The 22471-nt window shown below is 41.9% G+C and overlaps 1 protein-coding gene across 1 annotated transcript in view; it reads right to left on the reverse strand.

The window, feature by feature from the left end:
• MCTP1 (multiple C2 domains, transmembrane 1) overlaps positions 1-22471 on the reverse strand; it is a 563225-nt gene that overhangs the window by 539877 nt on the left and 877 nt on the right. The gene's annotated exons all lie outside the window — the stretch shown is intronic.

Consider the following 22471-nt stretch of genomic DNA (forward strand, 5'->3'; position numbering starts at 1 on the left):
GGGGAAGGTTTGCAGCCGGCTACCTCTGTTTAGTCCTTTGTTCCGTGCGCGGGCTGGCGGTGTCTTAGGTTAGGGCTGGCTTTTCGCATGGTAGATATCCCGCAGTCTGGTTTGCTAGCCCAAATTATTTTGCTCAGATAGTGCTCAGGGTATTCAGGCCAGATTCTTACTCTCAGCGATGCAGCCCGCGCCGCGCCTCCCTGCCCAGCCCCCGCTTGCTAATGGCGGATGCAGGCGTCTGCGCTGCTTCTCCGCTGGAGGAGTTACCCTAGGGCTCGCAATCTGCGAGTTTTAATTGTTTATTTATTTTTTCTCCCTGTTATGTTGTCCTCTGTGCTTCCAAAGCTCGGCACGGATTCGGCAGTGAGAAGGTTTCCTGGTGTTTGGAAACTTCTCTGTTTTTAAGACTCCCTTCCCGGGACGGAACTCCGTCCCTCCCTCTTTTGTCTCTTTTATTGTCTTTAATATTTTTTCCTACCTCCTTTCGAGGAGTTGGGTTGCTTTTCTGGGTGCCTGATGTCCTCTGCCGGCATTCAGAAGTTGTTTTGTGGAATTTACTCGACGTTTAACTGCTCTTTTGATGAATTTGTGGGGGAGAAAGTGTTTTCCCCGTCCTACTCCTCTGCCATCTTGGCGCCTTCCCACGTATTTGATTAATTCTTTTTATTATGTCCTAACAGTAGATTCCTGGAAGTTCAATCTACTTTTTTAAAAGTCAACACAGTGGCTTTAACCACAACAATCGTTAAAAGCATCAGAAGTCACATTAAACTGCAACTTTTCTGAAGCTCCATTCCTCTAAACAGTAAGGAAAACATCCAGAATTTGCATTCAACTCTCAGCCTTATTCACTGATTCATATACTCATTCAATAAACATCTGAATACATGGTTCAGTGGTAAAGAATTCACCTGCAATACAGGAGACAAGGGTTTGATCCCTGGGTCAGGAAGATCCCCTGGTCAGAGAAGCCTGTCCATGGGGTTGCAAAAGAGTCAGACACAACTTCACACCTAAAAAGCAGTAAGATGCTATGCACCAGGAAAATGTGTAATACTATTAGGGAGGCATTCAACCACCTTAAGACCTTATACTCTGATACATAATAAAGGAAAAGCTAATTCACAGAATTCTTACATTTGACAGCTAAAAACAATGTCCTGATCTTTATAACCAGATGGTATATGAACAGTAAGTTTATACTAATATGTACTTTACACTAATTTTTCGCGGCACTTGAACCTCCAGGACACAATGTGACTATAAAAAAGATTCCTCCCATATTTTATATGGTGAATTTTTTTAGAAAAAAATACTTATTTAAAAACTTAAAAATTTTAATCTATAATAAATGATTTGGGGTAGTATTTTCAATCTCCATTTAACTTCACTGCCCTCTAGTGCCATCTTCTGTGTTTCTTTATCCTTCCATAGATGTTATCTTAAGCTTCAGTGTTATCTCTCCAGCAAAACTTCTCTTGATTGTCCCCAAAATTTACCACTGCTTCCATGACATCTACTTATTTGTTCCTAAAACTTAAAAGATTACTAGAAAAGTCGACAGTGATGTCTGTCTGATTGACTTCCCTGGAAATACTCTCTGCAATACAGAGATGCCTGCAGACGGTTTATGAGGGTCAGGGGAGTGCCTAGGGAGATACATGTGTAAGGAAGCAAGGGGGCAGGACTGAGCAGAGGGAGAAGGTGACCCACGATGTGGCTTAAATGGAGGCTGCCACAAACTGCAGGGACTCCTGGAGCTGGAACTGCAGAGATGTCCTGGGTCGGGCCTCTAAATCCCCTCATCACGCAGTCACTGGTTCCAAGCAGCCCACTGAAGGGGGAAGTCCCCTGTAGGTAGAGGGCAATGCCGGGTGAGGGACACAGTGAAGAGGCCATCACAGTCTACTGCCTTCGCTGCCCAGGGATGGACACATCACTAAACGAAGCGATTAGGGAGGACCAAAGTTTCCACCATGGATCTGTCCTCATTAAGTCCTGTCCACTCCCACCAGTTGATCTTAGGAGGATTTAGCTCTTAAAAATGGACTCCACAATCCTTAGAAACACTTTTCAATCAAGGAGACTTCTGAAAGAACACAGTTCATCTCAGATGTGAAAGGGCTGAGGAATTTAGGCACTTGGAGGAGGAAATGGCAACCCACTCCAGTGTTCTTGCCTGGAGAATCCCAGGGACGGGGGAGCCTGGTGGGCTGCCATCTATGGGGTCGCACAGAGTCAGACACGACTGAAGTGATGTAGCAGCAGCAGCACATGCCTAGGGAGGCACTCTGTAAGATACCTTTAAATGGTACCAAAAGCGTCACTAGTTTTAAACATCACACTAACTTTTAGGAAGTGAAAGGAAATTACACAAAAAATTCAAAATAAAGATGCCTAAATCAGTTCCTAGGACAAAAATCTAAGAATGGTCTATGTGGATAGCTATGTGCTTAGAAAGATTAGAAATCACTTTAGAATATCTGTTTGTGAAACTGATTATTTCAGTGTAACCTTGAAAAAAGAAATCCCCATAAACCTGCAAACATGGTTGTGTGAAAAACCATGTTTTTATTCTTCTCAGGAGAATTAAAAAGTAGCTTAATAGAAAAACTGATGATTTTACTAACGGAAGTCCACATCAGTTTTCCTAGGAAGGGTTCATTTGCTTGTTACAGGTTTTATATAATTGTTCTGAATTGGAAAACTTAAAACATGTTGACTAAGTCCTTTCTTTCAGAACAGAGTTTTAGATTTATGAAATCTATTTGAAAAAGTTCAGTTCAGTACCATACTGATTAAAGTGAAGTCGCTCAGTTGTGTCCGACTCTTTGCAACCCCATGGACAGTAGCCTGCCATGCTCCTCTGTCCAGGGGATTTTCCAGGCAAGAATCCTGGAGTGGGTTGTCATTTCCTTCTCCAGCGTATCTTCCTGACCCAGGGATCGAACCTGGGTCTCCTGCACTGCAGGCAGACTTTACCATCTGAACCACCAGGTAAGCCCACCATACAGATATTAGGAAATTAATAGAGATACGCTGAGTTTTTTACAAGCTGACAGCTAATATGCTATTTCAGATATTATTTTTATAAAATGAATGAGCAAGCCAATCAGTAAATGTCAGAAAATTTACAAATAAAGCTCACTTATGTCATACCATGAAATCTATCCCTGATTACTCTCCTAGTACTCTAAAAATTAAAGGTTCTTCTTCACTTAATATAAAAACGATGTTAATTATTCAATTTGATTTCGCATTTGTGGAATATCTACTATGTGTAAGGCAGATAGTATGTGATGTTAGGCAGAGACCCAAAGTGACCTTATCTGAGACATTCTACTTAAGACATGGTGAAGGGAAATTTACAAGTACAAGAAGGCTGACCATTTTGAAAATACTATCAGTGAAGTGCAAGCAACCTCTGGCTTCCTAAACTGGTGAGGTTCCAAAAGTTCATTAGAAAGCAGTTTACCACCTTTATTTGCCCAGGAAAGCAATGTCATAAATGGAGGCTGGTTGCCAAACGGGTCCTCCTACCACAGCAATAGAATATCCACCCCAAGTTCTAGGAGCATGAAGTTATGATGGACGGAGAACGCTGTAGTTTCCCAGGCCCTTGTAACGGCAGTAATGACAGGGGGTGGGGGAGTATGAGAGATAATGAGTATATATGGAGCATCCATGATGCCAGGAACTGACACTGGTTCACTGGACCCTCTAAACAGCACCAGTGGGTAGGTATATTATTCCCCTAGTTTTACAGAAGAAAAATGTGGGGTTTGAAGAGCTGAGTATCTTCCACAGCTCAGTGGAAGTCCTGGTCCTCTCTCTGCCTTGGCAAAGTCAACCAGTGTGGTCTCTGGGGCAGGGGCAGGCAGCTCACCTAAACCATTCTTTTTTATACCATTTTCTTCCTCTTCCTTTGTACTCAAACCACAGATCCCCTAAAAGCAAAGGTTTTTGTTTTTTTTTTTTCTATTAGTATGATAGCAGGGACAATAGGAGAAACTAAGGCAGCACTGGCTGAATACCACTAAAGCATATTTTTATAAATGAAACTGCTTCATAGAGAGGTGTGGATCAGGAACTGTTAACATTCTAGGTTCTGATAAATGGAGGAGAGGATATTATCTTAACTTCTTCAGTGTATTCATCACCCAAGTATCAGTATGTATCTATATAATGCATGTGTTATAGGTCCTTTTCCAAAATTCTACAACTCAATGAATAAGACACCCTTTAGGTTAATTCGGGTGCTATCGTTTATAGCACGGTTGACTTTAAAACTAGTCATCTTGTTACTATAGTTTTACATAGTACAACTCATTCAAGAAAGCTGACATAAAAAAAAAAGAACCTACTTACTATACACTTTCATTCTGTACTCTATGCTCCTTTTATCTTAAAAATACAGGAAAAAAAAAAGTCTCCCCCTGCAGAAATGGAGGGGACCCTGCGTACCAAACCAGGAACTGGATCCAGCCACTCACAGATTTTCTGGATGGCTGATCACCTATCTTCCCAACTACTGATTATTGACTGCATCCATGTGGACATGGGAACTTTTTGCCTAAGTATACCAACCTGATTGCCTTTAAGGACCCACCTCCCTCCCCCTCCCAGTCCACATTATTTAGGCTGGATGTCCTCAAGTCCTGAGCTCCAAGGATACACACACGAGCTTGCTAAGCCCCCTCACCTCCTGGCCACAGTAGGCAGAGTGAGGATCCAAATCATTCCCATGAGACTCACCCCCAAGAACTGTGAAGAGGACGGATCCAAGAGCTGCTGGGGCCACCAGGTAGAGAGGACCTACCTGAGGGAGAAGCTGCCCAGGGTCAAGCACTTCTGAGGGAAGAGGAGAAAGAAGGACAGAAGGGCAGAGACAGAGCTCTGATGGCATTGCTTCTGAGGCTCTGGATCCAGGCTGCCCTGGGGTTCTCCCAGGTATGAGAGCAAAGACACTCTCCCTTGAAGCCACATCCAGGAGGAGGTGAGCTCCGTCACAAGGCAGGAGTCCCTGATGCCCGTGCTTCATCTGCCCCACTAGACACCTCCATTCCTACCCAGCTCTCCTCAAACTACAGTGAGGGGAACCACAGTGCCCGAGCTTGGCCCGCCCAGCAGGACCCACGGAGCCAGCAGCAGCCACGTCTCCTGGCTCCCGGTCCACCAGCCACCAGTTCTCCAAGTCTTCACATTTCACCCCCTGCCCCGCCTGCCTTCCTTCCCAAAGGCTGCTTGCCCCAAGTGGACAGTCTTCCAGACAAGGAGCTCTGAGTCCAACCTGTGGGTGGCTGGTTGACTTTAAAGGGAGTAAAAAGAGAAAGAAAGAAAGTGAAGTCACTCAGTTGTATCCAACTCTTTGTGACCCCATGGACTGTAGCCCGCCAGGCTCCCCTGTCCATGGGATTTTCCAGGCCAGAATACTAGAGTGGGGTGCTGTTTCCTTCTCCAGGGGACCTTCTTGACCCAGGGATTGAACCCAGGTCTCTCACACTGCAGGCAGACTCTTTACCATCTGAGCCACCAGGGAAGCCCTTAAAGGGAGTTACTGTGCTTCAGTTTGTCAAGTCTAGAGTGCAAGCAGATCCACATCCCTTGGAATCATCCAATTCACAGGTTCAAGAATCACCCTCCCACTTGAACAAAGCTCTTTCTTCAAAATGACTCTACATAGCACTCTCTACCTTTTTTTTTTTTAGCACATTAGACAGCCATGGAATCACTGAGAGAAAAAAAGCAGAGAGAGCTGACAGGACAAGTCTACTGATGCTTCAGTTCAGTTCAGTTGCTCAGTCGTGTCTGACTCTTTGAGACCCCATGGACTGCAGCACGCCAGGCCTCCATGTCCATCACCAACTCCCAGAGTTTATTCAAACTTCTGTCCATCGAATCGGTGATGCCACTGACGCTACTGCTGGTGCAAATCACAAAGACTGTCCCAACAGCTGCTGCTGCTGCTAAGTCGCTTCAGTCGTGTCCGACTCTGTGCGACCCCATAGGCAGCAGCCCACCAAGTTCCCCCGTCCCTGGGATTCTCCAGGCAAGAACACTGGAGTGGGTTGCCATTTCCTTCTCCAAAGCATGAAACTGAAAAGTGAAAGGGAATTTGCTCAGTCGCGTCTGACTCTTCGCGACCCCATGGACTGCAGCCCACCAGCCTCCTCCGTCCATGGGATTTTCCAGGCAAGAGTACTGGAGTGGGGTGCTATCGCTTTCTCTGCAACAGCTGCTACAAGGAGGTAATTAAGCCTCTGTATTTATCTCCTGAGTAAAGGAATTCCCATGGTTTTATTTCCTTAAACAATGATAATGCTAGCTGGTAGTGACATTTATCTTCTGTATACATTTACTCTCTCCCCAACTAAGAGGGAAAGTCTCTGGAGGGTGGGGGCCTGCGTCCCCAGAATCTAGAACAGAGCCCTGTGATGTAGCAAATAATCAGCAACCACCATCCACTGAAGAGGAGAATCAGAGGAAGCTTCTATTTCATATCACACTCTCTGGTAATAGAATCTTACTTCTCAGTGGTTCAGTCCCAAAGGAGAGTCTCCATGCAAGGGAGACTTCCAGAAAACAGCACCCAATATTAACCCCGGTCATGACCCAGTTAGAGCTCTAACTGTACACCGGCCTCTTCAAGAAATGCTGCAGGGCACGACTGACTTCTTATTTCTGGGCACATCTGTACTTCTCCCCCAGGAGAGCTGTTTCCTTTTAAAAATCAACCTATGTCCCCTGCAAGGTTCTGAAATAAATAAATAAACAAGGTCATGGCTGAAAATTCAGAGACGTGAGTTTTTACTTTTAGTAGTGCTATTCGGCCATCTTATTTCCTGAGCCTTATCACTGAGTCTTCCCTTTATCCCAAGGGCAATAACTGAGGGCTCTGGAGACCATGGACTGGAAATTATGGACCTCCCTGCTCGAAGGTGAAGCATGTATACCACTGTGTTTCTCTACAAAGAGAAGCCACAACTTGCAGTAGCTTTTTGGAAAGGTTTTATGATCCCCAAACACAATGAGAATTAATGTTAAATTCCTTTGTTGTTTAATAGTGCTGACTTGGTTATGACTCCAGTAAAATGCTACATAAAGAACAACAACAAAAAAAGAAGCCATATTACATTTTTCCATTATGACAGGTAAAGAATATGCAAGGTCTTGACACTCCTGAGTTGGGTATGGCTCATATAATTGAAAGTTTTTACTAGATGCCATTTCTTATGCCAGACGGCAGTAATGCTTGGGTCCTCGGGGAAGCCCATGTTGCCTGAGGGGGGGTCATGACAGTGGTTGGCTGGCGACGTCAAAGAACAGACTGGCAGGCCTGCCTTGGGTGGGGCTTAGTCCAATTTCTGAGCACTCACACCTGTGGACATGCTAGATCCATACCCTAAGTTTTCAGAGTGGCAGGCTGGCTGCCTTATGCTGCCGTGTCAGCTTTGATTCAACTTTGAAAGACAACAGTCTTGCTAAGGAATTCTTAGATTTCCTTTCTTTTCCTACGCTAACATTCTCTATATAATAAGTGGTGAGTTTTTACATACTTTAAACCTTCCTTCCTGCTTAGGCACGACTGCAAATCTGTTTCACAAATGTGGATATTGGCTATATGTGACAATATTGATCTTAAAAAGTATATAGGAAACCAAAACTTAAATCTCCTTCACCATGTTCAATAAGCAATCTTCCTAATCGCCCCATGATTATGTTAACAAATACAGACTTTGAAATGAACACCTCCTCACAGAACTCCTTTCCAAAGCCCATGCTTTCCCCGCTCGGACATCAGGGGAGAAACTGGAAGCTCATAAAAACGATGTTCTCCATAAATTAGAGCTGGAACACCTGCGTCACCAGGTTTCCTCTCATCTTCATCCCTGCGTCGGCTCTGAGATGTGCCATCAAAACAGAATCTCTCCCCTGAGTACTGACAGGAGCAGGTCAGACTGCATTTCCTACTTCTGTTTACCTTTCAGTAGCGCTCAAGTAAAATAAGGAAAAGCGAAATATTGTCTTTTGCCAGAGGGGAAAATATTTTCATCCACTTGCTGTTTCCATTTATTACAGACATTTAAAAAATACCATTATCTAATAGTAGAGAAAGGTAGTCCCAACGCACTTCTCTGCTGCTGCTGCTGCTAAGTCGCTTCAGTCGTGCCTGACTCTTAGTGACCCCGTGGACTGCAGCCTACCAGGCTCCTCTGTCCATGGGATTTTCCAGGCAAGAGTACTGGAGTGGGGTGCCATTGCTTTTCAATGCACTTCTCTGCTGCTACTGCTAAGTCGCTTCAGTCGTGTCTGACTCTGTGCCACCCCATAGATGGCAGCCCACCAGGCTCTCCCGTCCCTGGGATTCTCCAGGCAAGAACACTGGAGTGGGTTGCCATTTCCTTCTCCATTGCGTGAAAGTGAAAGTGAAGTCGCTTAGTCGTCTCCAACTCCTAGCAACCCCATGGACTGCAGCCTACCAGGCTCCTCCATCCAAGGGATTTTCTAGGCAAGAGTACTGGAGTGGCTTGCCATTGCCTTCTCCGAACGCACTTCTCTACCACATTACAAAACAACTCTGAGAGCCACGTGGTCTTACACACAGCAGCAAAGCAAAGACCCTCGTCAAGAACTTTCCCGAAGGTGGTTCTTCTCTTCATGGCCAAGCATCCGGGCTCTTAATACTGCTTTAGAACTTAAAGTCCACAATCTCTACATGGGCAAAAGACCATGTATAACCTGGCCCCTGCCAACCACTCCAGACCCATCCTCCCTTGCTTTCCCTCTTACTAACCAAATTCTGACTGCCCACACAATCTTCCTCTAAGCTCCTTCTGCTGTGGTTTCCTCCGCCCAGAACTATCCACCACCTCCCTTATTTCCTCTCCTCAGGAACCTGGCCAACTTCTGTTCGTTCTTTGCATTTCATACTACTCTGTGTCACTTCTTCAGGAAAGTCTTCCTGCCTCTCTCCTTCCTGCATGATTAGGTTGGGACCTCTTGCAATTCATTCTTGTAGTTCAGTGTATCTCTCTACTCCTCTGAATGTGTTAACTGCAATTGATAATTATGTATGTATTTTTTTAACTTAATGAAAGTTTCTCCTACTAGATCATAAGGTCTATAAGAATTGATCTTTCATCAAGGTTTTAAAAGATACTATGTCTACCACAGTGTAACAATTTCATAAATATGTGAGGAAGGGAGAGAGAAAAAGAGGAGGGATGAGTTACCAAATTCACGGGTTACTGGATTGGAAGGAGACCTTTCAGCAACACTTGTATATTTGGGGCTGGTTCATTACCTAGAACATTCTAACCAAATCTTTCCCCTACTCCAAGACACCTGGAAAGAACTGCATGACAAGCAGATGGAGCAGCTCTTCAGGGTTGAGGACAACCAGGGAACACAGCAATTAGGGATTTGGAGCCAGTCACTTAGGGACAAAATCCCAGCTCCGCCACTCACCAGCTGCGCGACCTCAAGCAACTCTCCACCCTTTCTGGGCCTCCATTGATCCATCTATAAAACATGAGACTAAGAATCTGTGTTCCTTCCTGTCAAGAAGATTATGAAGTAACGTCTGTGAAACAGTAACAGGCACAAGACTACGATTGTACTGCTGTTATTGTCATTAATCAAGAAACATTAAAAGTTTTATCAATTCCACTGGATGTACCATAAGGCAAGAACCATCTTGCTTTTCCTTATTTAAGGCATACATCCCACTAGGTAGATTCACAAAGGACTAGATGCTCTGAGAACAATTTGTTTTCCTGTCCAGAGATCCTAACACCTAGACTAACTGCAGGATGCACAGCTTTATTTTCACAGGAGTTTAACAACATGATTGAAGTCAAGAGACACGTACAGAACACACAAGATCTGAAATATATTCATTTATGAGCTTTTGGAACTGAGCCCGCAAATAAACTAACCCACGCCTACTCCTTGTATCTTTTTAGATTCTTCTCTCTGACTAATAACTGGCACATCCCTCCAGCTGTCCCTCCAAAGCAATACTGAGACCTGGACTCACTGACTGGACTGTTGCTGAAGGAATGGCAGACTTCATGACATACCTAAACCATTATGCTGTACAACTTAAACTTATACAGTGCTATATGTCAATTATACCTCAATTAAACTGGAAGAAAAATAAAATGATAAAACAAAATAAAATAATAAAATAGGGGTAAGAGGACCCAGGAACTGGTTGGCCTCAGGTCAAAGGTGAGATGGTACAATTTAGCCAAGAGAGCCCAGCTCAGGGTGGCCATAGGAGGACCACCATCAGCATGCTCAGCCTCACATAGCCCAACTTCAGAAGGCGGAATGTGCACTGTGATTTAACAAAAATTTAATTCAAAGGCGGGGGTAAAGGTCAAGCCCTGTCACAATAGATACAACCACGAAAAAGGTCAGAGGCTTATTCAAAACAAGTTCACACGAATCTAGTGCAAAGTTCTAGCATCAAATACAAACCCAATTTCTGTAGTTGCTTGAAACTCAAGTTAGACTTCGACTCCTAGAAAGAAAAAACAACTAGATTTTAAAATATGGACCAGGCACTTACAAAATACAGCACTCAAAATGCCATCCAGATATAACTAAGAGGATTATGTTATAAAAAGAGCCGTTGAGAATCATTAACAAAAAGCATTAACAAAAAATAAAATATCCTTTAACACAAACAAAAGCTCTGCTGTCCCAGATCCATTTATTCCTAATTTAATTACTCTCCAACTCTCTTTTTCAGGTGATTTCAAAAAATGAGCTTTCTGTAATTATGAGAATACATCTTTACGACCCTAAAGGTTATCATTCTTCTCTAATTAAAAGATGAACTGTATCAATAAAGTAGCTCACCTTTTTTTTTTTTTTTAATCTGTGAGGATCACTTTATGAGAATAAAGACAAGCTAAGCTTGAAAATACTAATGATAAATCTTAGGTATTTGTGAGATCTAGGTTTCAAAAGATGAAGGAAATAATTCAGTGACCTCTCTTCCATGGTGGCTGTAAATAAGATGGATATTTACAGAAGAAAGATTACTCTATTGAAGAAAAGGCATTCCTTATACAATTAAGTTCAACAGAAGATTACTCATCCCCTTTGTAGAACACCAGGCGTGTGTCTGACTCTTAAGACCCCAAGGACTGTAGCCTGCCAGGCTCCTCTGTCCATGGGATTTTCCAGGCAGGAATACTGAAGTGTGTTGCCATTCCCTTCTAGGGAATCTTCCCAACCCGGGGATCAAACCAGAGTCTCCTGTTTGGCAGGTGGATTCTTTACCACTGAACCACCTGAGAAGCCCAGGAAACCACAAGTGTCTGCTCGATGTCTTTTTTTTTCCCTTTGGTTGAGCTGGTTATTGTACACCTACTCATACTAAATGAACTTAGACCATTTATAAAGACTATGTTATCACTGAACCTTAGTATCATCAGATTAACTTCAGTGGAAGAATTTCAGAGTTCCTCTGCTTATCTTTGACTCCAGGGGGAAATACAATGTATGTGAAAGAATAGACATGTGTACAAACCATACTAGGTGAAGGCATATGTATGTATGTGTGTGTGTGTATACAACATATGTCGAAGTAACACAAAATATCAAAAAACTATAGGAACCAATCATTTAAACTTCACTGTGAAAAAAAAATATTATTAAAAAAAAATGCTCGACTTTATTTTCTCTGCTCAGTTCCCAGAAGGACAAGTGAAATAGCTGAAAGGCAAATTGCAGGAGGGCAGTGAATGAAGAGCCAAGACCCAAAAAATATACCACCTGGTTATTTCTGTAACAGAGACACACAGATGCAAGATATACAAAGACCCATGCATGGCGAAGTCCATACAGATCTTCCTCGTATTCTAGCATCTAGCCAAGGAGAAAACTGCTGGAGCTGGAGGAAATGAAAATGTCAGGTAGAAAAGAATAGATTAAGAAAATTTTACAAACCCCAATCTCCTTGAAAAGAGGCAGAGGGAGTGGGGCATCTCGGAAACTGACAATGTGGTTCTCATCCCATCTTTGCATATTCCCCTCATTCTCACTTAGCTGACTCCCCATGAGCAGGGCAGGAAGTCAAAAAAGCAGCAGCCTGAGGCGATCCAACCAGTCCATCCTAAAGCAAATCAGTCCTGAATATTCATGGGAAGGACTGATGCTGAAACTCCAAAACTTTGGCCACCTGATGTGAAGAGCTGACTTACTGGAAAAGACCCTGATGCTGGGAAAGATTGAAGACAGGAGGAGAAGGGGACGACAGAGGATGAGATGGTTGGATGGCATCACCGACTCAATGGACATCAGTTTGAGTAAGCTCCGGGAGTTGGTGATTGACAGGGAGGCCTGGCGTGCTGCAGCCCATGGGATCGCAAAGAGTCTGACACAACTGAGCGACTGACCTGAACTGAGCTGAGGCTAATGTAAATGCAGGCTACCTAGGGGCCAAAGGGAGCAGAGAGGTGCTGGGGTGATGGCCGAAGTGCTGAAGTCAGTGTTGGTTTGCTTGAAACCACTGAGTTGAAACAGCACATACGCGAGGCACTGCCCCTCACCTCGGAGACGTTTTGAAAGTTGAGGGAGGCATAGAAAGGAGAGGGAGCCACAGTTCATGACTGCCCTCAGAGACAGCGGGGCACAGAGATCTAGAGTGTCCCCACCTCCAGGGAGCTTTGGCAACAGCTTTGTAACGACACAGAACTCGTCTCCAAAATCTATTTCAATTGCAAAACAGATTTTGGAAAACACTCAGACTTCTAGTTTGGTGTGGAAAATATCATTCAAAAACAACTATAGAAATGTCAAAATTTTCTTTTATCAAAAGCTATTTTACATTTCAATAAAAGAACAGGAGTCAAATATGGCTTAAAGGTCCAGATAGAATATTGTTTCTATTCTGAGAGAAGATCAAGTTGCAATTTTCAGAAACTGACCATGTATTCACGCGTGGGTCAATTTTGTGTCTGACAGGGAATGCACATCCCAACATTTGAGGCATGGCGCCTTAAGACAGAAAAATGCCAACAAAGCCCTTCAATTCCAAACCCTTGCATTATATATGTCCCCAAATATTTAATCACTTTTACATCCGGCACCATAAAAATCTGTGTAACAAAAATATGTAGGGGGTTTTTGTTTTATCTGTTTTTTTTTTTTAAAACACAAACATATGTCTTGTCCTTTGTTTCATTAACACTCACTGCTTTCAGTACCTAATACTGCAGAGAAAATAACTATTTTACTCAAGAAGAATCCAAAATAACTATCAAGAATATGAGTTTTTACATTAAAAAGAATGAAATAACGCCATTTGCACCAACATGGATGGACCTAGAGTTTATAACAGTAAGTGAAGTTAAGCCAGAAAGACAAATAACGTATCACTTATATGTGGAATCTAAAATATGACACAAATAAACTTATCTATGAAACAGAAAAAGACTCACAGACATAGAGAACAGGCTTGCAGTTGCCAAGGAAGAGGGGGGGATGGACTGAAAGTCTGATGTTAGCAGAAGCAATCTGGTATATATAGAATGGATAAACAGCAAGGTCCTACTGTATACCACAGGAAATAATATTCAGTATCTTGTGATAAATCATAATGGAAAATATGAAAAAGAACATACACATAACTGAATCAGTTTTACAGCAGAAATTAACAAAACACTATAAATCAGTTCAATTCAGTTGCTCAGTCATGTCCGACTCTGTGACCCCATGGACTACAGCATGCTAGGCCTCCCTGTCCATTTTTTTAAACTACAATTAAAAAAAAATTTTTTTAAGACCGAGTTATTACAGTAAATAAGTGACAACTGGGCACCCAGGGGCCCAGCACCCTCAACCATTTGCATACATGCAAATTCAGAACCCAACCTTCCCTCTCCCTCCCAAAGGAAAATACCTTTTAGTAAAAGCATTTCGAACCAGAACCTGGAAAAATCAAAAACATAAGGAAGGGATGTGCTGTGATTTATTCCTTTCACTCTACCTTTTCCCGAAGGTCCAGATGCATCACTGATCTTAAAAATCTGTCCATGTCCTCCTCCCCAGGGTCAGTCACCCGCCAACTTCAGGCTTTAACGGACTGTTCTGGCCTCCGACTTCATCCTTCCAAGACTCAAGTCTCCCTGTTCAAATGCCTCTGGGGCCCTAGATACACTCTCTCCTCAACCCTCAGAGTTCCCACACCTTCATTTGCACCTTCATTTCCCAATACCCCCTCCTCCAAACATCCTAGGCTGCAGTCCCATTACTGACGTCCCGTTTCCTGAATTCACAGTGCACGTGTTCACCTAGGAGCACCCTCAAATTACTGCCACCCAGCCTGCTCCTTACTTGCCTCCACACCCGCACCATCTCTTCTGCAGACGCTACCATTTCCCTGCTCTCTGGGCCCAGCCCCACCACCCGTGTCTTTAAGGACTGCATCCATCAGTTAACCCATCTTCTCCTTTAACGTCAACCTCTCCCTCTCTATCTCCATTGGAAGCAAAACCAACAGCCTGCCCACGATCCCCTCCCAGCACAGTCCTTGTGCTCTCAGCATCACTTTCTTTTACTCCTGGGAAGAGCCAAACTGCTTGACCTGCCTCCCTGTCCCCCTCCTCTTTCCACGCACCCCTCCACCTGTTGCATTCCATCTTCCATCCCACCACTCCTGATGCTGCTATTCTGTGAAACATTATCGATACCCACTGTATCCAGGTAACATTCTCCTGGCACTAGGAAGGGAGAGGCAAAGTCAAACATGAGCTCTCTGAGTCAGAAGTTCAAGCTGATAGCTAAATTCAGCCCAGAGATATATTTTATTTGATCTGTGTTGCAGTTAAAAAAAAAATGAACTATTTGCCAAAAATGCGAGATTCTGGAGACGACACACAAAAATCCGGATTATTTTGGCTTCTGTTAAAGAACTGAGAAACTCTGGCTGCACTGCTTCTTTCACTGAATGATAATCATCAGCCGGAGGGAGAAGTAGCTGCCCCTGGAATGGAGCCCTTGGCGCCTTCTTTCACTCACTGCCCGCCCCAGCAAACCTCCTGTGCTCATTTACTTTGATGGCCCCTGTGGGTAATGGAGTTTGAACACATGCTCTAGATCACTGCTGTCCAATAAAATAAAAATGTGTCACACACACACAACTGAAAATTTTCCAGCAGCCACACTTTTTAAATGAAAAGAAATGGGTAAAACTAACTTTAATAATATATTTTATTTAATCCAATATATCCACGTTACTATTTTCAACACGCAAGTGATAAAAGAAATTAGTAGTAAGATATGGTACCTCCTTTTCTTTGAGCTGAGGCTTCAAAAATCTGGTGTGCGCGTTAACTTTCCACACATCTCAACATGAACTAGCCACTTCTCCAGTGCTCAGTAGCCAAGTGTCTCTGCCATATGGGATGGCGCAGCCCCAGATGCTTAGTCTCTGTGGTTGGTATTGTTTAGTTGCTAAGTTGTGTCTGACTCTTTTGCGGACTCATGGACTGTAGCCCACCAGCCTCCTCCATCCATAGGATTTTCCCAGGCAAGAATACTGGACTCAGTTGCCATTTCCTTCTCCAGGGGATCTTCCCAAACCAGGGACTGAACCCACGTCTCCTGCGTTGCAGGCAGATTCTTTACCACTGAGCCACTGGGAAAGCCCCAGATGGTTAGTGGTTAGTTACAAAAATCGCCTTGCAATCAGAAATAGAGAAAATGTTAAGGAGAAAGAGAAAACAAGCAGGGCCAAGGATAAGGGAGGACAGGACGATGTCAAGGAGCAGGCAGGGTGAGAATTAGAAAACAGAAGAGTAAGCAGGGACAGAGAGACAATGAATGAACAGCCCTGGTTCAGTCCTCCAAGGGAAGAAACACCCTTGATAGGCAGAAGCCGTTGACAGGCAATGCTGATGTTCTGAAGGAGGCTTTGGTGTTCTAAAAATATGCTGAACATTAGACAGGTGGTCACTATGAAAAGCAACTGGCAGACCATCTGAACCCCAGTTCACACACTTGGCACCTCAAGAGGCAGCAGAATGAGTCAGGCTAATAAGGGGAGGATTCTTGATCAAGACGGGATTATACTGGATGCTTGGGGCTGGTGCACTGGGACGACCCAGAGGGAGGGTATGGGGAGGGAGGAGGGAGGAGGGTTCAGGATGGGGAACACAGGTATACCTGTGGCGGATTTATTTCGATATTTGGCAAAACTAATACAATATTGTAAAGTTTAAAAATAAAATAAAATTAAAAAATAAAAAATAAAATAAAGTAAATGGAGCTGAGGAGAAGTGCAATGAAGCAGGCAGCAAAGCGATCTTAAGCTAACATCCAAGGGGAGGTCAAGACTCAGAGATCATGAGGCAGGACAGGTCAACAGGCGTCAGTGATCCAGACGTGGGGGTGTAATTTTAGAGGCCAGACAAGGAGACTGGGGTGCAAAACAGATAGCTGGGGTCAGAGACCAGCAACAAGAAACGCATCCCTGAGCCAGACACCTCAGGAGGAGACATCACTCCCCCATCCCCCACGTGAGCACACAACGGTGGTCATATGCTCCCTTGTGCCCTCAGACATGAACCAGAATTAAAGCACAGGCTGAGAAAAGCCAATCCAGCAGCTGAGAGAAGAGGAGAGTGTCAAATACGTTTGCCAGCCATAAAAGGACTTGGAAACAAGAAGGCAAGAAGAACATCTTTCTACAACACAAAAGTGATTTTGAAACTTCTCCAAGAGAACTTATCTCTGAACAGCTCCAGCCCATCCATTCATCCCTTCATTCATTCAGCAACGGTTTAAAATGGTAATAAATGGTAATGGTATAAATAACAGTATAAAACGGTAATCCATTTTACAATGTTGATTCCATAGGTCCACTGTCCTAAGGCTTGCCAAATTCTATTCCAGCAGTGCAAAATAAGGTGCGATTGCTAATACAGAAGGGGCCTCTCTAAATAAAATCTGTAGGATTAGGAGGCTTGCCTTGATCCTAAAATGTCCAGAGTCCCATCTATCATGTGCCATAATTTTCCAGATTCGCTAGGGCCAAAAAGAATGGGAAATAAGGCTGATGTAAAACATCTCAAAAGAGATTTCATAGGAAAATTGTTCTCTCAAGAACATAATATGTGAGACTTTTAAATCTCATTATAATGAAAATGAAGTTTTCATGCTGCTTGCATTCAGACTAACATTGAATATGAATATTTGGAGACACTGGGGAAATTGTGGCCTGCTATTTTGCTGAAAAAAAAATTCTAAGAAACTGGTATACATTGGAGGGAGAAATATATTTGCATACAATCTTGAATTGTTAAGGTTTAGTAATTACTTTTCACACCTGACTTATAAAAAACAGTGTAAACTGGAAGGAAAAGTTGATAATGACAAAGACATCAAGATAGCGCATAAACCTCACCGTGCAGGCAAAAATATAATAGTTTCAATGGTAGCAATAAAATCCACAAATAAAGACAGTAAAGTTTATTTGACAAGTGAAAAAAAATGACTTGAGGAACTTTATAAGAAGATAAGCTTATCATAAATAGGTATGCTTTGCACTGGATTTTCATGGAAACAAGCAAGATTACCTAAAGCAAGTTAAAACAGTATCTATTTCATTCACAAAAAACAACCCCCTCCCCCAAAAAAGCCAGTATTCAAACAATGGCCCTCAGATATCAAGAAAAGGTTTTATTTAGGATGTTTGGTTTATTGAGGCAGGGAAATATATAGTTTTTAGTAAGTTTTCCAGGAAAATTAATAAGTCAAAGCAAAAAATTTTACATTTCAAAAAATTAATTTCTGCTACTCTAAAATTGATGTCTGCTATAAAGCTGTAAATAACTATGATTTAACTTAAAAATCCATTATCCTAACTTCTGAATCTGCAGATTTTATCAACGCTTCCAATGTTATCTACACATACTCTTTACTCATCATCAGCCTAGAGTTGGCAAACATTTTGATAATCGATATAAGTGAAAAAATCATACTACATGTTTCCTTGTGCCAAATATATATTATTAACCTTTAATTTTGTGAAATCATCCCCTATTTCCAAACGATGGAGCAACAGAAAACAAGAGGGAATATTTGTCCTATTTTCTTTACGAACCTGTTACTCCTACTTTATCCCTCAAAGTATTTATTCACTTTTTCATGATAGTGTGCACATATTTGCCAAAAGTTATATAAGATTTTTTCATTACTATTTAAAGAAGCTGTGATGTCACCAGTACTGCCTGGGTTAATTTTAGGCTACTTTTGCCCCCACTGCAGGGAAAATAATTTACATCAAAGGACCAACAAAGCCCCTGTTGATTTTTTTCAGCACCCATTTACTTGCAATGGTGGCAGCGGCCAAACTTTAATAAACCATTCAAAAATAATTACAGCACTCAACTGCTAGTCTTTATTGAGACAGGTTTCAAGCCCATCTCAATTAACATATACCTGATAACACCTGCATTTATAAATACAAGATCCTTGTATATGTATGTGTGTGTGTTAGTCACTCAGACGTTTCAGACTCTTGGCAACCCCCATGCACCAGCCTGTCCATGGGATTCTCTAAGCAAGAATACTGGAGTGGATAGGATTCCTTTCTCCCAGGGATCTTTCCAACCCAGGGATCAAACCCTGGTCTTCTGCATTGTAGGCAAATTCTTCACCTTCTGAGGCATCAGGGAAGCCCACAAGATCCATAGCTCTACACAAATTCACCAGATACACCTGATATAGAAGGTTATAGGAAACAATTCCGCTCCAGAGCAAAGCTATCCTTCCATCTAGCCCTTTCTCTGGAATAACCTGATGATGCCAATATTTTTTAAGAATGCAATCACACATTGAACTGTACATCCTACTCCCAAATGTCCTGAGATCTCACCCTCACTCTTTCACTTTGAAAAAGCTTTGGAAAAGTTTCTAACACTCCTTCTAGGAGCTTATTTTTTAGATTATTAGGGGGATTTTAGTAGTTTTAATTATTTACATTACTTTTTAAAATTTGTGCCTTCCCCAAGTCTGCTGCTGCTAAGTCACTTCAGTCGTGTCCGACTCTGTGTGACCCCATAGACGGCAGCCCACCAGGCTCCCCTGTCCCTGGGATTCTCCAGGCAAGAACACTGGAGAGGGTTGCCATTTCCTTCTAAGTCATGCTATTTTAAGTAAGATTAAAGACACCTGAAAAATAGATAGCAAAAATTACACAAACCACATTTTTTAAACTTTTTGATACAGACTTTCTTTAAAAGATCAAATAATTAATAAAGCCAGATTTACTTCATGTCTAGACTTAATCTTAGAAAGTACCTTCCACTTTTTATTGGCGCTTTCCTATGTAATTTAGAAACTTTATCACAAGGAACGGATATTCTTCCTAGTGTGTTTTGAAACATTCCTATCCTGAAACATTTCATACCCTGAATATTTTACTCACTTTTTTCAAAATAATTTTTACTCCTCTAGGAAAGCAATTTTAACAAAATGAATTTGAAAAAAATAAAGGATTAGCATTCATAAACACTGCAAACTTTTGTTAAAATACTTAAAAAATGCAACATATTCATGCCTCACTCTTTAACGGACTTTCTGATTCCAGCAAAGTATAATTTTAGTAACTCATCAAGACAGAATACATAAAATTGGCACATTTTTGATATGCACACAAGTTGAGAAAGCATCTTTCCCAACTGTGTTGCAGAAAATGAAATGCATCTGGTATGACAATATGGCCCAGCACGTGAACTAGAATCAGTGGGAAAAAAGGGGTTTCTTTTTTCTTTTTTTTCAAAGCAGAACCTTTTAAATAATGCACATGCCCCAACAGCAAGGCATTATTAAGTCTGCTAAACTGTTTCAAAGGTATATTTGACTGAAAAAAAAACACACACACAATAGCAAGTAGGCTGGCAGGGGCAAGGGAGGTAGACTGGTTTGTTCAGTTGTAATAATTATACAGCAGAGACTTCCAAATCTGTTTCCCAAGCAGTCCAAAACGATTTTTTTGCCTTTGCACCGCATCTCCACCCAGTCTCAGTGTATGCGCACATATGTTGTTGGGGCCTCGTGCTGGGCTAAGGGATGGAGAGGTGGGGAGAGTGTTGCAGAACATGGCTAATGCCAGGAGCAAGCAGAGGACAAGAGAAAATTTGAGTAACCTGCTTTCTTTTGCAATGAATTTCCTTTTTTTGAGAGAAAGGGCTTTTTCTCTAGGCAATCTGAAGATGGATTTAAGGCTTTTAGCATCTTGTCTTTTATGTGTTCCCATCTGTGCTTATGAACTGTGAATAAAACTGAAATCTACATGTGCGACAAGCTCCCTCCCCATGCCCAAGTGTCTTCAGTGAGGAGGTGCAGGGAGAGAAAGGAAAGATCCCTGAGTCGGGCTGGAGGCCCCGGAGGGTGCTGCAGAGTTACACCTACTCCTGGACACCTTAAGGAGTCCTCGTCCAGCCCCAGGTTCCAGCTCCATTACTTCCTTCTCTCTAGAGGGGTGAGCCAGGTTCCTAGAGTTGGGCAAAGAGGCATTTAGGAGACTGAGGAATCCTCTCTGTGCATTAGTGAAAGAATGCTGCTAAAAACTGGATGTGGGACTCGTAACAGAAAACTGTCCACTTCTCAAGGGCACAAGGTTTCATAAGCAGCAGATGCAGCGAATCAACAATTAAGCCTCAGGGCCTATTTTCCTGTCTACACTCCATCTATCACCTACTCTTTGAAAGATGGTTTAGCCTTTGTATTCCTCCTATGACTTCACTGACATTCTGGTTCTTTATAATGAAAAGCTTCTTTAGAACTATAAATGGTATGATCAATAATGTCATTTGTAAATGTGATATAAAAGATACGCAACGATGCATTACCGAGAACAAAGAACAAATTAATTCAGCTAATCAATCACAGAACAGATTCTAGGAAACTGGAATGTATTAATAGGCTAACTTACAAGTATTAATCAATAGGACTGAAGTTATCTCAGAGACATACAAAGTTCTAAAAGTGGTCAAGCGTAGCTGTCATGATGGAAAAACATTTTAGAGAATGACAAAACTTCTTTCTGTCATATGTTAACAATGTGACCTTGGAAAGATTCTTTAATTTCTTTGAGCATTGATTTCCTAACATATAAAATAGCAAGAACTTCTATCATGTAGGGCAGTTGTGAGGATTATATCATGCAAGTGCCCAGAATATTATGAAGACACAGGTAATAATGTTTGCTTCACATTCTCTCAAATAGGTTTTTTGGTCTTTTGTATAGAATGTTCATATTTAAATAGCAGTATTTTTCAAATAAAGGTTGATAGCATCTGAAAACGTTTTGATAAAAATGAATATAGAGATTAATTCTTTCTATTGTTATGAAAATATCTTGCAATTCACTGAACTGCAAAATTACTTAGTAAGTTAACACTTGCAGAAATATGGTGTCTTTTAAAATGTTTTGATCATAAAAGTTAATGAAAACAAATGTAAACAAGTATACCAGCTCTAAAATTCTTATACATTACGATTACGTACATACTCAAAAATAAATAATTTTAAAATATATAGTATTCATCAACACTGAATTTAAAGAATCTTTGTAAAACCACCTCATTTTGGAGCCAGAATTAGGAGTTCTATTCAATTCTCTTTCAAGACAAAAAGGAAAGGTAGGTTCATTCAGGCTTTTTGTCAATACAATCTGTGCCTCCTCCTCTGAGAGTAACTGGAACCTTGTTCTAAACCATCAGGTATTTTCTAGAGCGTCAGTAACATCAGATTATTGAAGCAGTTGTGTTTATGAAACAAAGCGTACTAGCATTCTGGTTTACTTCCTGATTACACTAATACACTAGCCAATAAACTGTAAAAACTTCAACTGAAAGTCCATCTATTCCCATATCTTACCCTTCAACGCATGGCCTTATGTTTTTTGTGATGCAACTTCTCATCTAATTAAAGTTTTACTGTATATATCCCTAACCTAACTCATCAGAGTCAAGATAATGAGAATCAATATAAGATGTATTGGAATAAAAAAGTTCTTTAGGTCCCTGGCAGAATGCAACTTTCAAAATACTTGCTAGCATGACCACGATTTGATAAACATTTACAAAAGTACACCGCCTCTAGGAAACCCTACAAAACCGAGGGAGTAAAAGCCGCAGCTCAGTGGAACGTTTTACAGATTTTTACTTGACTATTGCCTGACCCAAGAGTCAACATGGTGTACAAAGCAGCGTAAATTGAACGCAACTACTTTAGATGACTATAAAACAGAAAAAGCCATAGGAACATCCGTGTGACTAACTCGGAAGAGACACGCTGTCCACTTGTTAGACAGCGATCCACTCGCAGCCGGAAGTTTTGAGAAGGGAGGGCGGGAAGATGAAGACTTTTGCGCTTAAAGAGTTTCCCCAAGACATGACCTCACGTTTGCCTCTTCGCATTTCTAATTTTCCCTGCAAGTGTGTTG

The sequence above is a fragment of the Bison bison genome, unplaced genomic scaffold, assembly GCF_000754665.1.
Source record: "Bison bison bison isolate TAMUID 2011002044 unplaced genomic scaffold, Bison_UMD1.0 scf7180017864533, whole genome shotgun sequence".
In the NCBI taxonomy this organism is placed as follows: domain Eukaryota; kingdom Metazoa; phylum Chordata; class Mammalia; order Artiodactyla; family Bovidae; genus Bison; species Bison bison.